At 45.5% G+C, this 13,764-nt stretch overlaps 1 protein-coding gene across 1 annotated transcript in view; it reads left to right on the forward strand.

Moving 5' to 3' along the window:
• Window positions 1–13,764, forward strand: part of WNT5B (Wnt family member 5B) — a 75,297-nt gene that overhangs the window by 36,009 nt on the left and 25,524 nt on the right. The gene's annotated exons all lie outside the window — the stretch shown is intronic.

Genomic DNA, 13,764 nt, shown 5'->3' on the forward strand with positions numbered 1-13,764 from the left:
CTGCGCGACCGCCGGCCCGGCCCCGCACCCTGCGGCCGCCGCCGCCTCTACCGCCGCGCCGGGCGGGCCGCGCCGCTGCTGCCGCCGCGCTGCTGCGGCCGCGCCGCCCCGTGCCGCATCGTGCTGCCTCCCGGCGGGCGGGCGGGCGCGCCCCGGCGGCGACGGCGGCCCCCGCACTCCGTCCCTGGTGCCGGCTGCCGAGCCCCGCCGCCTCCCTTTGTCTCCGCGCTTCCGCCGCTCACAGCCCGCGGCCCCGGGCCGCCCGCATCCCGCGGCAGCGAGAAGGCAGCGAGGGCAGGGGGTCGCGCCGGCCCGGCCCGCCCCGCCGCCGGTACCGACTCCGCCGCTCCGGGCCCAGCCGCCGCCGGCCGCCTGCTCCGCTCCGCCGCGCGCCGCTCGCTGCTGGGCCCCGGCGCCGCGCTCCGGCCGGGCGCGAGGGGGAGGAGGCGCGGCGAGGCGGAGCGGGGGGGGAGGGAGGCAGGGAAGGAGGAGGCGGCGCTGGGCCGGGCCTGGCGGCGGCGGCGCTCACGCTCCCCCCGCCTTCCTCCCTTCCCCCCGCGCCGCTTGCGCAATGGTACGATCCGGAACACTCCGAGCCGTCGCCCTGGAAACAGCGCGGCCCATTCGCTGCGCCCCGCCGTTAACCGTTGCCGCGCCGCCGAGGCGTCCCGCTGCCTCTGCCCCCACCGCTGCTCCGCCGGGGGCGCCCGAGGCAGCCCTCCCCGAGCGCCCCCGGCGGCCGCCGCCCCGCTTCCCGCCCCGTCAGCGAGGAGAAGTTGCGGCTGGGCGCTGCGTCGTCACTCCCGGGTGACTTGTCCCCTCCTGGGCGGGGCTGGCGGAGCTCCCCGTGAGGAGGGTTGAAACGGCGGGGGGGGATGGCAGCCCCGCTTCAGCTCGACCCCGCGTCGCTGTCCAGCCGGCCATGTCGCTTCAGGCCTCCCTGCCTACCCGTGGGGACCCGGCGCCCGCCACAGGCCCACCTGAGTGTTGGGGTTTACCAAGGGCCGGGCGTTGGGCTGGCCGGGAAGCAAACCCATGAGGTCTCTGGGGAACCCCGGTCTGCTGGACCCTATAAGGAGGGACAAGGGCTCATGCCGCTGCACAGGGTTGGCAAGGGGAGAGCGGGCTGGTGCCTCACCTCTGCCCATTGGAGCGCAGGCTGCTGCGGTCTGCAGCTTGGCCTCAAGACTGTGTGATAGCCTTGAGAACCAAAATTTGGGAACTCCCTGTCCAGGCGTCCCTGCAGGAGCAGTAGGAGCGTGTCTGTAAGTAGCTCAGAGATCTGGGTAACTGTCAAGGTTGCTAGAGCTCTCAGTGGACCGTTCTAGGACCTTCATGATGGGAAATGGAAAAACTCCTGAAAATGGCTTTCAGCTAATGGTCTCCTTGAACTAGAACTGAAAATAGTTGAAGTACTCAGATAAACTGAGCAATTTCCAATGATTTCCAGCAATTTCTTGAAAGTCAACATTTGAAATCCCTGTTTTCTATGTGTCTGTAGCCTTGTCTAATGGCAACTGTGCGTGTTTCAACACTGGTCAGTACTGTGGCAGTGTTAAAAATGGGTTAAGTTCTACCAGGGATCAGGTAAGGCTTTTCAAAACAGTTTCAAAAGAGCAAGGCTGCCCTTCTGTGCCAAAGGCTTGTAAAGAAAAAAAATAAAGTTCACATCTGTTCAACACGACAGGGCGCATTTTTAATACTGTTTGGATTAGTAAAATACTAGTAAAAATCGTGGTTTCTGACGTTTGCTTTACAGAGACTTTGACTAGGCTTAAGGAATAGGCTCTATTTTAATTATCATCTAGATTTATCTGCTACAGAAACGTCCATGGCTCCATCTTCACATACAGATTCCAGACTACTGAGAGGTTAAACGTTTAGATTTCATTCTTTTTTCTTTCCTCTTTGCTTTGAGTTGGAGGCAACGCAAGTTGAAGGACTCTGAGGTCCTGATCCTGCTATGAGATCCCTGTGTATATAAGCATCACTATCAACATTTTAGGCTGTGGTTTGGCAGCACAGAAAATCCAGCAGTACCATTACTATTACTAGTGAAACTCCTGTTCTTGGCTCAAAACCGGGGTGGCCGCATGATGTGAAGCGCTGACCTGGTATTCATTCACTCTGCCTGCTCAAGTTAATTCGACAAGTTTTTGACAGGTTAACTTTTTACTAGCAGACTTTATGCTGGATCAGGTATCGCTGTACACAACTCCAGCCAGATCAGGTATCGTCTGCACCCCAGCGGCTGGCACACGGCCAGTGCAAAATTGGCGTTGGCTCCATATCGTGCGCTCTGGCTCATTCAGCAGAAGCATGATCGTGTGCCTTGGCCTGATCCCGATCAAGTTTGTACTCCTGGGTGATCCAGCAATGTGTAGACCTGTTTTTAATGATTGTGGAGCCACAGCCCCGCACAGACGCTGTACTGGGGTGTCACCCACTAGAAATGATTTTTGCAGCATTATTTTTTTTTAGTTTTGTGCTGTCGGGTGGGTGGTTAACCATGGGGTTAATAAGGAAGTGATAGGGGGGAATAGATTTTGCCAAGCAGCCATACTGCAAATCTGCTGTGCTCAGACCAGTTGTAGAGCATCGCAACCAAAAAAGAGAATTTCCTTGATGCGAGGAGCAGGTGAAAGATCCTGTGTGTCTCATGGGCCATGTTGGGCTGCCTCGGTGAGGGCTGCTCGGCTGAAGACAGCAGGGTCACCTACAGGAGGGCCGAGTCCAGTAGATGTCAGGCAAGATGTGAAGGAAATGTGATACAAAGGTGGTGCTGGTGTATCTTAGTGATTCTTGCATTACTCATAACTGGCAGAGCTACAAGTGAGTTATACAAGTCACTCTGAAAGAGTGCTAGTGAAGTCTTTTACCATATCATCCCAAATTCAACTGCAGAATCCTACCGTGGAAGTAATGTGGCAATTCCTCTATCTAAGCCTGTTACTTTCAAACCACATTTGAGGAGAATCAGGGAAAGGTGTGCTCTTTAAGGTATAAAAGCTTACCTGAAATACTTTTTTCTTTATGTCTTAGCACGTTGTATCTGTAATGCCTGTGTGTAACCAGCAAAAGCTAGAAACAGTTGATGCATTTTCTGGAGACCCCGAAGTTCCCTTTCTTGTATGTTATATGCTTCAAGCATCTGTGCTTCCTTGCAAATAATTAAGATTTACGTGTTAAATGGAACAGCCCTGGAATTTGAACTTGTATTCCTAATATACTGTGGGATTGGTTTTGGGTTTTTTTGAGGGGGGCACAGGAAGTATTTTTCTAGTAGTTTTTTATTGCTCACTTTATCTAAATGACAGATGTTTGGAAATAGAGGTTTAGGAAGACAAAGTAAAAGTGCATGAAAAGAGCCAGTTTATCACATGGTTGTTGAGTTGATTTTGCGTTTTCAGGAGTAAGGAAATATGTGCCATTTTTTTCATGATCTCATATGGTATAAATAGGAGGTGGTAATCACTATGCGATAAACTGCATTTTATTAAAAATCTCCGTCTGCCTTATATGCACTCTGACGGTTAATCCATCCCCATGGTACTGTCTTCAGCATTCCAGCCCCTAGAGCAGCTCCCAACAGCCACTTTCTCTTTTTGAAAGCACTTGCCAGGTAAATGTTTTGTTCTTTTTTTTTTTTTCTCCTCAATTTACACCTGTGTTCAGCAGGGGCCAGACAGTTTTCCTTGGCAGGGTTTCAGGAGGATCCACCTAACTTGCTTCTGTAATTGGAAGTAGTTTGTGCTGATAAAGCTGCGTCATTGTCTATCCTGTATCTCTTATTGCATGGTTAGGCATAATGTCTGCCAGGTCTTTTTGCAGCTCCCACATCAGTCTGTCCCTATTTGTTTGGGGTTTTTTTGGTTTGGTAGTTGGTTTCTCTTTTAGCTTCTCAGTTTGCAGGGCAACTTTTGGCTCAAATGAATTTTTTAAGAGGTAACAAATACAGAGTCCTTCCCTACCTTTTCTTTCCTTCTGCTACCCTACTGCATATGCTTTCTGCATTTTTATGGCTTCAGCCGTGGCATGGAAAACTTGTGAATTTACCCGCAGGAATCTGCTTGACATTTGGCTTTTTCTTACCTGTGGGCGGTGGCCATGGGGATGATACAAAACCACTTGAACAATAAAGCCTGTGGTCTGCTAACCCTTCTCTCTTTTGATCCACTTAACCTTAATTCTTGAAGTGATGCATTTCCCCACCTTGCCTAGATAACCGTACTCCTTTCCCTGACCTGGCTCCTGGAGGGACTGTGTTCCTCCTTGCCTTCTCTTGCTAATCTCTCCCATTGCCCCACTGGCTTTGCTGTCCCACACCCCAGCGCCCAAGAGACAAGAGGCAGCTTCATCCGAGGGAGCAGCTAAGGCTGCAGGGAAGGGGTGTTACAGGCAGCTCAGATTCACGTGCCCCACTCAGTACAGTTGTGATGATGAAAGAGATATGAGGGAGGCAGGAGCCCAGTGGGATCCTTGCTGACACAGACAGCTCTGGACATCCAGGCTTTCATTTAAAACATTGGTGTTTTCCTTCCCACCTTTGAAAAAAACAAGGCGTGGATGGCCTTAGCCTCCATCATCTATTGCAGAGGCTGCAGGCTGCTGACGTTTGGGTAGCAGCCTGATAGATTCCACTAGCTAATTTCCTGTGACAGGCTGATGTTGGGTTTTCAGTCCTTTTGTCCAGCCCAGCACATTACTTTTCAGCTTAAAGCATTTCGCTGCAATCTAAGCTACAGTGGGAAAATTTCTCCACTCCAAAAAAATGCAACTGGCTTTAACGAGTAGTTCAGCTAATGCTGGTTTGGGACTGGTTCAAGTTCTAATGTCAGCCATGCTCCAGGGGCCTACAGTTGACCTTCACAAATTGGCTTCCTGACCTTCATCAGATTTGAGGTGTGTCCACAAAAATCAACTAAGCCTGATACAACCCAGGGTCTTAAACTGGGTTTAAAGTTGGTTTAGTGGAACTTTAAAGTCAATTTGGGGAATGGTTTTTGTGTATGGATGAGACCAAAACCATCCTTTGACACTAATGCCTAAACCACCATCTTCTGACATGGCTCAGCAAAACAAGGGTGCCAGCTTGTGATGGAGAGAATGTGGTGCTCATCAGCATTTCTTGCTGAGTGGACTCCTGACCACTACTGTAGAGCATTTCTGCTCTTTGTAAGGTGTCAGCAAAGCTGCGCTGGGATGTTTTAGAGGTTACTTTCCTTCCTTGAGTATAAAGAAAAAATGATCCCCTAGAACCCTTCTGTAAATGCAACCAGTAATTACATGACAAAGATCTCTGTTAAGACTTATGCATTTAAGTGTAGGCGGAACAGATGTGTAATGTGCATATTTTAGATACATAAGCATATGTACATATCTATGTACATGCATACACACATGCATAAATCAGGATAGAGCTGTTAAGTGAGTGGATTCCCTTTGGAATTCGTGCTGGTCATGATCGGTTTTTGACCAGAGGTTATAAAGAAAATGTAACTAAACAGGAAGTTATTTGGAAATTGTAACATTGGGATCTTCCAGCATGCAGAGCTTTGTTGTGAAGCTTAAGTCACTATGAAGCTTTCCTTAAAAAACTTGTATTTTTTCAGTACTTTGTAGGTGTCATGCCTCTAATACGGTGAGATGCCCCACAAGTCTGTGGTTTAGGATTACGTGGTTCTACCTGCACAAAGTAATTCTGTTGTGCCATGTATTTCCTGGTATGAGAGTAGCTTATTCAAAATACAGTGTACTGTGAATATGTGGTTAGGTGCTGGGGTGAAATGCAGAGCTGTTGTATCCACGCAGATTCTAGCTTTAAACTTGAACCTTTGGGATTTAGTATTTTCTTCAGGTTTTTATTTTACTTGTCAGTCAATAACTGACAAGAGTATAACTGTGCTGGTATGAGGAGGAATGGTCAGAGGATGTAAAGCTTGGGAGGTTTGGATGATATTCCCAGTTCTGCGATTAAATTGGCCAGTGGCGGTTGCTGCTGTAACAGATTGAACCAAGCATAAATAAAAGGATTGCTTGAAGAACTAAAATAATATACTATGGTCCAAGCAACTGCACTTGAATGCCATGTACCTGTCGTGTATGTCTTGTCTACTCTGGTGGGACAGGACTGTCTGGTGGTTTGAGCAAGTGACCTGGGCCCCTGGCCGCAGGCGATTCTCTGACTCTGCCACACATGTCACACCCTTCGTGGCTTATACGAAGCTCAGAACTCAATGATTAAAAATCATCAAAGGGAAAGTGCTCTGAGAGGGCAGGATGTAAAATCTCAAACCTTGACACTTGCAGTTCATTGTGTTGGGTGCTTTTTTAAGTGTTGGGCTTTGTTATTTCTTTATGAGCAGTACCAAACGAGATGGAGATGGCAGAAAATATCTGATGTAATCATTATCATTAAAAGTAGTGGCACAGAACCAAATAGATCTTTCAGGTACTAATTGCTTTCAGAAGCCATTCCTGGGGATTGAGCTCTGAGACCTCTACAACTTGATCTAAAAGGGGGAGCTCCTGCAATCGCAGCAGAAACGTGTGTCTGATGTGCTGTGTGGTACCTGTTACAGCAGCAAGTTTGTGAAATCTTCCCTGGTAGCAGGTGTTTAGTCGAAAACCCAGCAGCAACGGCTAGACGTTGTATGTGTGTAGCTCTGCTGACTGCCAGCACATTCATCCTGGGATGAAGTAGCAATACTGGCCAGTGATGGTTATTTGGCTATTGGAGAAGCTTCTTGCTGTTCTCTTTGTCAGAAGCTCCAAGGAAGAAAAGGCATCAGTGCCTGGGCTTGTCCCTCTTCAGACAAGCCTTGCATGGGGCCCCAGGAGCAAAGTCCAGGGCTGGGTAATTCATATATTCTTGCAATAGTGAGAGGTAACCTTGCAAGAAGGTAAGCTTGGCCCAAGGAGTGTACAGATGAAACTGTGTGGTTCTTAGAACAGAGGATTTTTGTACCTATGGATTGCTGCAGCATTACTGGTATTAACTCCTCCCTCTCTGGACTGTGGCCACCAGCACATTTTCAGGTAGTAAATAGCATTCTAAAATTGGCAGTTCAACAGAAATGGACAAAGTTATGTCACCTGCCTTATGAGCGTTGGCTCCACACTAAGTTCTGAGAGGAAAACTGAAAAATTGGGCAGTACTGTTTTGGATACATGCTGTAAAAATCAGAGTCACAGTTAGAACCCAGCACAAACTGCAGGTGAGAGTTACAAAATACAGTTTTATACAGCAGGCAGCAAAATACCATTTTATACTTAATAGAGGATTTGCATTAGTTCTGGTAAAAACCAAGGTTACTTTAACATGTTGTTCCTAAAAACAACAGTGCAGAAACTGTTGGTGCTAAATTCCCCTGATTTTCTGAACGTTACCTGGTGCAACTCCAGTGGATGCATGAGAAGTGGTGGCAAAAGGAGGTGCCTTGCAGAAAATGCTTTCTTTCTTGCTTCTCTTCTTGAGTACACGTGTGGAGTGTCTTGAGGACACCCCAAAATGCCATTCAAACTGCTAAATTTACCACCATGTGTTATCTACCTGTGCATGACAAAAATCTTGAAAATCCTTTCTGAAAATGCAGGTGTAAAATTAAGAGCAGATGTAAACAGGATGGGAAGAAAGTGTAGAGTTCACCATGTTGGAGGTTGAAATATAAATGGGTAAAACAAGATCTGTGTTTTATGTTAGTTCTTTCAAGTTGTTTCTACATAATTCACAAAAAAACCCACAATGATCCTTTACCTTCAGTATAACATAGATTAATCTTCTATGTGACCAGACCCTGTCATGTACAGTGAGAACACAACCTTCTTTAATCCAGGTGGTTCCACATTTTCTTTAAATGTGTGCACAGAAAAACGTAAGCTAGAAATACTGCTTTTACTCCTTCCCCACTCCACCCCCCCAAGCATACATGCTGACTAAACTATGTGGAAAAGCCTCTTTCTTTCCACTATTTCACCCCTGAGATCCACTGTTTTCCTAGTCTTGGTGGTGGTGTTCTACACTTTTTGCCAGCAATTCCAGTTTGTATTCTTTATGTTCCTTTTGGAACAGTGAATCCTTTCGCAAGAAGATTATTTCTTGATGCCATGAAGCAGGAAACATAGACAAAAATCTTCAGATGTATTGAAATCTGTGAAAATATATACGGAATGGCAATGGTTGCCAGGATGTGGGAAGCAACAGGTACCTAAATAATACTCCTTTGCCTATCTGCAGCAGCTCTCCTTGGGCAAAACGAGAGATCTATGTAACCATGAAATACCTGCAGCTTCATAGCATTTTGGGTTGCTTTGCAGATTTTAGCCCTATAGCATCTGTGGTGAAACTGAGCCCTGAAACAGATCTTCTGTATGGATGGGAAGTGAGTACCTGCTGCTTAACTTTGTTTGAAATCCTAGATGTTTGGCCTCATGCAGTCTCACGCTAGGTGCCCAAAAGTACAGGCATGAAATCAGTTTTTGGAAACTTCGGGGCTGAATGACTTTCCAGCGCCACATGCTGTGTTTGTGGCAGGGCCAGGAACACAGCCCAGATCTCCTGGCTCCCTACCCACTGCCTGGACGGCAAGGCCAGTCCTCAGCTCCATTTCAAGGGATCCTAGAGAGCACTGGCACTTTAGCAAGTCAGCTGGCAACTTCACTGTGTTTTGTTTAGAATGGTTCACATTCTTCCATCTAATTCCCACACTGAAAAATTCCAGCTTCCTATTTTCCCCAAGCTGTCCCAGCAAGATGTATCGAATATGCAGATGTGATGGCACACACTCACACACGTGCTTTTCCTGAAGCAACTCCTCAAAGTTTGTTCTGGATGTTTGTTTTACTCTGGTTCCTCTAATCCCCAAAGTGACATTAAACAGATTTTTTTGTTTAACCTTTGTATGAAACACTCTCTCTCCCTTTATTTGTAAGGATATGCGGTTTTAGTTACATTTCGTTATATTCCCTTGTGCATGGAGGAGACCCTGTTTAAATGAAAACATATTATAATTATTACATACCATGCACGAATGTCTTCTCAGACATCTCCCGTACATGCCTTCCCTATAACATATTTTTGAATGTGCACGTCACTGTATTTTCAAACCCATTCAAGTAATAAATAACTGCTTTCACTCTGTGACTGTTCAGCAATATGAGGGTTGTTCACTCAAAGTCTTGGAAATACATCTTAAAGGCAGCTGAAGTTGTGACTGAGAGCAGGAATAGGAGCTTGGAGGCTTGGTACCCTGTTTCTTAGTGATGAATCCCTCAGTACAAAACTGGCACTGGACTTGACCAAAGAACTGCATGCTGTCAGCATGAGTGAAGTAAAGACAATGAAAAATCTGGCTTCTGCTTCAAGTGAGGAAGTTGTTTTGCTGGAACAGCATAAATCCTTAATAGGATTTCTTGCTTTTCCTGCAATATAGAGACTCAGGCAACTCCTTCTCTCCTCCTACACCCTGCCGACTACAGGGGTGGGTGCATGTATCCTCATCCACCAGCTTTCTGTGGTCCCCACCTGCAAACACATGTACAAGAGTAACGCTTTTATGCAACACAGCATGCTTCCCTCACCTGCAAGACAAGCAGTCCTTACTTCCTCTACAAATACACCATGTTTTTGCAGGACAAACACATTTTTCACTGCTAGAACATTGTATTTGTCAAAAAAAGCCTAGATTGCATTCCAGATGTACAGCAGTTCCACATACAGAAGTTCCCTAGTCCCGTCTAGTCAACATATTCAGTAACATATTGCCAGGGTGAATAAATATGTTTAAGATAATGGGGAAAAAAATTCTCTTCTACTGTAAACGTCCTTTTGAATGACAGCATAAAATAGATAATTTTAATATTTTAATTTTCTCTGTTTGAGTGGCAATTTGAAGAACTTAACCCATTGGATTTCTCCCATTGGATACATGTTTTACCTTTCGCTTCAAGGGAAGAATAAACATACTTCTTTCTTTGAAAGAAAGCTGTCTCCTATAGACTGTTCTCTTGTGTTTGGTAAGTTCTGTATGAGGTATTACTGTGGACATGAACTGCACTTACATGTTTTCACTGGAGGATCTTTAAATGCATTAGAGCCTGTAATGTATCACAGCATCCACGAGCAAGATCGTAATACCAGTCCTGAAATAAAATTACCTCCTCTTGGCAGTTGAAAAAAATTAATTTCAAAGTCTCAGTTAGTAATAACCAAAACAAGACAGCTAAGCAAATCAGCAGCAGTGCTGGGCAGTCCCGACCTGAGCCCTTGCTGTAGTCAGCAGACACAGGGTCAGATCCCCACCTTGCCTAGATCAGCAGAGCTCCAGACGAAGTCACCTCAGTGAGGACTGTTTGTGCCAAATCGCTGGCTCTGTACGTGCTCCTTGCTGTAAATGCCAGCACAGTGCAATTTAAGTGCCATGCATTATATGGCTAGAGAGTACCATTAGCATAAAGGTGTGATGTAGCCTCAGTGTGACCCGGCACTGGAGGCTGGCTGGCCCTGCAGGGGTCCTAACCTCATGTCCTCCCTGTGCCCCTGGGGAAAGTTTGGCCACAGAAGGGGATTTTAGCTTCTGTCTTCCAAGCTCTGCTGCTTCTGAAGATCCTTAATAGGGAAGACACCTTTCCCTTTGATAAATTGAGACCTTATTGCAGCCTTTCAGTACTTAAAAGGGACCTATAAGAAAAATGGGGACAGACTTTTTAGCAGGGCCTGTTGTGATAGGACAAGAGGTAATGATTTTAAACTAAAAGAGTGCAGATTCTGGCTGGATGTGAGGAATACATTTTTTACAATCAATACGCTAAAACACTGGCCCAGGTTGCCCAGAGAGGTGGTAGATGCCCCATCCCTGGAGACATTCAAGGGCGGGCTGGACGGGGCTCTGAGCAACCTGATCTAGTTGAAGATGTCCCTGCTCATGGCAGGGGATTGTACTGGATGAACTTTGACGGTCCCTTCCAATCCAGACTATTCTATGATTCTATGTATCCATACATGGATTTTCACTGGGGATGAGAATCATCCAGTAGTAACTTGTTTCCTTCTGAGACCTGGTGACAGTATCACACCATCTGATGCTGTAGGTGTATGATCGTTCAAAGATGACATCAACCCACATTGCGTCAAAATAAGCAGTCCTGCCCCCCCTCAGCTCTCGATAGCAAACTGGATTGAAAAACTGGTTGGCATTAGAAGTCAAAATATCCAAGTGCTTTTCGGAAGTTTGCAGGATCGTAACCACTTGAATTGGGTACCCTTATCCAGCCCAGCCACACGTTCTGCAGGAACCATGACTTTTAAATATGTATTTGAAGGGCTGCAAAATGTGCGGTCTCAGAACAGCTTAGGGCCAGATTCTCCAGTGTCCATCATTCATGGCCTTGTACACTGCTTTCTCAGTAAATGAGGTGTTAGATAAGCACCTACATTTTCCAGATAATTTAACCCCTTAGAGTTTTGCTTTTGGTGGTTACAACATTTTTCATGTCAAAAGCAGGAAAGGGAAAGCTCAGTTTTCCACAGGCACCTCTGAAATCCGATTCCTCGTTTTGAAGCCTAGGTGTGGGCTGAGCTCTTTGGAGGATAAAGTCCCCACTGGTGAAGTGCAGGATGTGTTCAGAAACCCTTGTGATGGGTGGAAAGACAGTCTGGTGTTGGGGTAATGCAAGTTTTGACTTTCGTTAGCCGTGCTGGGCCAGCAGAGCTGTGGGAGGAGAAGATGCATGCTGTTCTAGTGTCTGTACCACCAGCAAAAATGTTAAATTACAGTTCATGTTGAGGAGGGAAGCAGGAAAAAAGCATAGCTTTTTTTGGAAGGCTTTTGGATAGCTTTGGCAGTTAAAATATCTATATAATCTGCTTTCAAAACTGAGTGAAATTCAAAGTCATTGAAAAGGAATAAATTTGACTAAAGCGTGATAGCAATTTCAGTTACTTTTCCAGTTCTTTTTTCTTTCTGCTCAGGGAAGGATTTGCAAAGCACCAAATACTAGTTGCTACGCTGGAAACCTCATGTGTTCCAAAGCAGGTAATTTTACACAGGGGCATCTTTCAAATCAATGCTTTGTTACTAATTTATTAAGTCTTAGATGTTTAAATTATTATTTATTTTACTATCACGTTCTCGCACTTTGGCCCTTGCCCTGGCAACACAGGGGCTTTGGCAGCAATATTGGGTTTAAGTAGTTCCTGTCCAAGAAGCTGATGTTCACCCTCTGTGCAGTTATGCCCCCGGCCTGTGACAGCGAGCTGTGAAATTGGCCAGGGAATGGATCCACACTGAAAAAACCTCCCAGGAACGCAACTTTTGTTGAAGTGCTGGTGCGGCTCCATGCAAATTTAACTCAGGTGAGGGTGGTATTGCTCCGGTTCAGCCCCCTCTGGCCATGCGTTTCTAAGTCTCATTTTGAATCTTTTAAAACTCCTTATATCGTATTTTTTTAAGTGCTTATTATCATCAAGGGGCTGAGTGCACCTTGAAGGAGCAGTGTCCTGTAGCACAGAGCTGGGATGAGCCCCCCAGGGTGGGAGAGAGCCAGCAGAACCATATTGTCAGGCTCTGGCATCCTGAGCCTTAAGGGACGAGCTGGCATATAAACAAGTGGCCGTGAGCTGACCATGAATAAATTTAGACTGGAAGTTAGCCAAAGAGTAGCAGCTTTTTGTGTGGGGAGATGCCAGACAGATTAGGGACCCCAAATAAACCATAGCTTTCAAGATACTCTATAAGTTTCCGTATGGGATCATAGGATATGTCACTGAAAAGAGGCACAACCCCTTGTTCCTAATGTCAGACCTCATCTACTTAGAAAGTAAAAAATTGCGGTGATTTAACTGAACAGTCTAGTTAAATCAGTACAGAACTTATTTTTAAAGGCTTTGGTTTTGGTTTAAAGGGTAACTAATCTACACAACACCGATATATAAGTCTTGCAGAGTAGGTTGCACATTTTGCTGAAAATGTGTATCTGGAAACTTTTTATTTCAACAGGTAATAATATTATAATAGCACTTTACAAACATGATCTTACACAGGATACTGTATTTTCTGCAGTTAGAATTGCACATAATGTGATTGGTGCTAGAATAAAGGTGAGATATAAAATTATCTTCTTTTTGGTACAAGTTTATGTGCAGTCTGTTCCCAAGACAGTTTGAAGAGGTTTGGCTTAAATCTGTTGCATCCAGAATTAACTGGAAATTCCTACACTGAAGCGTGACAGTACAGAAGTTCTGAAATTGGTTAAATCAGTATAATCTTCTGATTTAGATAGGAGTTTATTTATATCAGCCTTTTCTATATGTATATTTTTAATACTAAAATATAATAAGCATGCTTGGAAAATGTTTTATCTTTATTTGGAAACTGTTTTGATAACTGTGGATGATACAGTTGATACACTGGGCGGTATTCCCAAAATGTTTATTACTTACATTTTGAATGCACTGTATTTGAGCAGGAACAATGTTTAATTGATGGCAGAAGTATTTGGTGGTTGAAAGAATGGAAAAAGCAAGCAGATTTAAATTTTGATCCTGATTCAGCAAAAATGAGTAGGTGTATGCTTACTTTCAAGCCCCTGGTTTAATGCGTTGCTGAATGGAGGTAAATCTGCACCACAGATTTACTGTTTTGAACTTGTTACTTAACCCATCCTGCACTTCTGTAAGGGAAGGGAAAAATAGTGGCTGTTAGAGTTGTGAGGTCTAATGTATGGAGTGAATGTGCTTGCTTTGCAATTCTAGAGAGGAGGAAGAGC

Source organism: Patagioenas fasciata, chromosome 1 (assembly GCF_037038585.1).
Source record: "Patagioenas fasciata isolate bPatFas1 chromosome 1, bPatFas1.hap1, whole genome shotgun sequence".
Taxonomy (NCBI): domain Eukaryota; kingdom Metazoa; phylum Chordata; class Aves; order Columbiformes; family Columbidae; genus Patagioenas; species Patagioenas fasciata.